The sequence below is a fragment of the Bison bison genome, unplaced genomic scaffold (genome assembly GCF_000754665.1).
Source record: "Bison bison bison isolate TAMUID 2011002044 unplaced genomic scaffold, Bison_UMD1.0 scf7180017864366, whole genome shotgun sequence".
Lineage (NCBI taxonomy): Eukaryota > Metazoa > Chordata > Mammalia > Artiodactyla > Bovidae > Bison > Bison bison.
Window position 1 is genome coordinate 223,129 of NW_011494938.1, and position 3,285 is coordinate 226,413.

Genomic DNA, 3,285 nt, shown 5'->3' on the forward strand with positions numbered 1-3,285 from the left:
CACACTTCTCATCCCAGTTCCTTCATCTCCTTGGACAAGTTGTTTAATGACTGAGCTTCACTTTTCTCATCTATAAATGTCTCATGAGGACCACATGAAAGCTTGGGCAAGAAGGCCCTTTACAAACTGTAACGTGCAGTGTTAAATGAGGGCTAAATGGCGAAGATGCTACCATCCTGTGGCCACTCCACACCCCTGCCTGGCAAGTGGCCCTGGGTACTAGCACAGTGGTAAGAAGAGCACAGACTGAAGTCAGGCTGGATTTGGACCCAACCTTCATGACTTACTAAAGTCCCAGCTCTCCATTTCTTCTCTATTTTCTTACCAATAAAGAAGGGATTTTTAAAATATCAAGCTGATAGGTTGTGGTGAGGATTAACCAGGAAACGCTTAGCACGAAGAAGTGGCAGTTAATAGTGTGGTCTGATTACCTCTTATTCTTGTTGCTCTATACTACAACTTTGAGATTTGCCCGTGTTCATAGCTCTTCTCCTTTAACTGCTATATATTTCCATCATTTGCATCTCCTGCACTTCCTATATCCATACCCATATTGGTGCATTTATATTTTCTAATTGGTCACTGCCAGTGCAGAAGATACTATTGATGTTAGAGTATTGATATTCCATCTAGTAAACAAAAGGAACTTTTTCATTAGTTCTAACCGTCTGTCTAATTTCTCGATCTTTCTATGTAAACAATCACATCATTTTCAAACACACTTATTTTGTCTCTTCCTTAACAATCCTTAGATGGCTTATTTCTTTCTAGGACTTCCCAGATGTGATAGCAGCAACCTCATCTTGCTTCCTACCTTAAAGGGAATGCTTCTAAAGTTTGTCTCCTCTAGTATGTATAATATTTGCTATGGGTTTTTAACAGGTAGTCTTAATAGAGGTGAGGAGGATCCCTTTATCAATAATTTTTAATGTTTTTAGCACAAATAAATGTTTGCCTTTCTAAAATGATTTTATGTGTCTATAAAGATTTTTTTCGTTGTTTTCTCTGAGTGTATTAATGTGATACATGGCATTGACAGATTTCCTAATGCTGAACCATTCTTGCATCCTGGGGAGAAAGTCTATTTGGCCATGGTGCAATCTTTTGTTTGTTTGTTTGCTTGCTGTGTTTAGTTTTGTTTTTAATACACTGTCAGATTTGGTTAATATTCTGCTTACCAATTGCTATCTATATTTTCAACTGACATTTCCTCTCTATGGTCTTTCTCTTTTGTTGTCCCAATGCAGATATGGCATCAAGATTATAGTAGCCATCTAACTCAATTGGGCACCTTTCCCACTTTTTCTGATCTCTGGAACAACATGTAGAGAAGAGAGATTATCTTTTCTTGTGAAGTTTGACAAAATGATCAACCCATAAAACTGTCTAGAGCTGGTCCTTCGGGGAGGAGATGAGATTTTAATCAACTACTGCAACTTTACATGGTCACTGATCCATTCAGTTTTCCTGAGCCCAATTTTTGCATTAAAAAAATCAAGATATTTATCTCATTCCTCTGATTTTCAGTCTTTTGTTTCACCACGAGATTTCTCATAACACCACCCCTGAAATCCAAGGGCTAGGCTGAGTCGGATTCATAATGGTACTTTTGATAAAAAGGTAAATTGTCGACTTCTCTCTTTTAGGAGCTGCAGTTAGCTCAGCTCAGATACAAATGAAGACAAGATGAAGGAGAGGAGGGAAGATAATAGCAACTGTCAGGTGAGTCCTACCTACCAAGTCTCATGCATCTTATACCATGGTGGTCAAACATGGTAAGACGCTTCTTGAAAGAATATCTTCCTGACCCCTCCACCACGTTTAGGTGGAAAAGCTTTAGAACCCTTACTTTCCTGAGGCAAAATGTCACCTCATCATGTGATAAGGCAGTACCAGGACTACCCTCTCTCTCTAGACTCTGTTACTTAACTGTCTTCTGTCTTTTTTCCACTCACTCACATTAACTCAGCACCACCTTGTGTGCCAGTGTTGCTGGTTTTTGCTGGTTTGCTGTATATTGGAGGAAGAAGTATGTGACTTGTCTCTTGGCATAGTCACAGCTGTGAAAAGAGAGCTGCAGTTAGAACCCAGCGAGCTAGCTTTGTTTGTTTAAAGAGGACAGGGCCAACTCTCCTGTCCTCCCACCCTAGACCTGAGGTGGAAGTTTCAGGATCCTTCTCTCTGAACCATGTGGACCGCGATTTTAGTTGAATTTAGGAAAAATCATCATGTTCAGTCCCAGAGCTCCTTCTTTTCCTCCCCCTTCTGATCGTTTTGGGATGGTTAGTGGCAGATGGCGCTCCAGCAGCTCTGTCAGGCCTCACCCTGCCCTCCATGTTGCCTCCAACTCTTGGCTCAGCCATATCTTTCTTTGCTTGGCTTCAGTGTTTGGGATAGAAGTTTCTTACACGATTCACTATCTGGATGGACATGCAATGTTCTCATCAGAAGAAATCACGGACTGAGTCACTCATTGATCTGAACTCCAGTGGAAAGTTTGAAAAAGACAATATTCCATCCCCAACTGACCCAAGTGCCCACAAATACCCAAATGGATAGCTTACTAGGTGTCTCTCTAGGTGGGCATTATAGTTTCCTCCAACACCAAACCCTTCCTAAGCTGGGTTGTTGGCCTGTGGGCTGTGTCATTATTTAGAAATAATTCAGCTTTAACTAAACATCACCTTCCAGAGGGACGTGGATAGCAGATAGCCTGACATAACCACAACTCTTGAGCTTTAAAAAGTTTTTCCTCTTAGGAGTCTCAGTATCATTTACCAGAAAGACCATGACCCACTTGGACCTTGGTCCCTTCCAACTATCCTGAGAGACATGAGCCTCACTACCTGCATGGAAGTTGCCTTGGAAATAGAATCTACCTGCCTGCAAAATAGAATCTTCCATATTGATGACTGACATTTGGAAGTACAACTCCTGGATGTGTAGCCCCCATGCTCAGGGTGTAGCTTTAGCCAGACCACTAAAGGAAAAAAAAAAAACAAAAAACACCAACACTAGGAGGAGGAGGTCTTGTTTCCTTCCTGCACTGAGGGTCGTGAGACAAAATCTTTGTTTCATTTTATGGGGCTTGAAGTGGCCTCCAGAGGGAAATTGTTGACATGATTCTAATAACTCAGTGGGGGCATGTGGTGGGCAAATTCTAAGGATGGTTCCCCAAGACATCTGTTCCCAGGTTACTAAATTAAATAGTAATCTTGCTAGTGTTGTAAACAGATTTTGCAGATGTAGTTAAAGTTTCAAGTCAGTTGACTTTAAGATATGGAG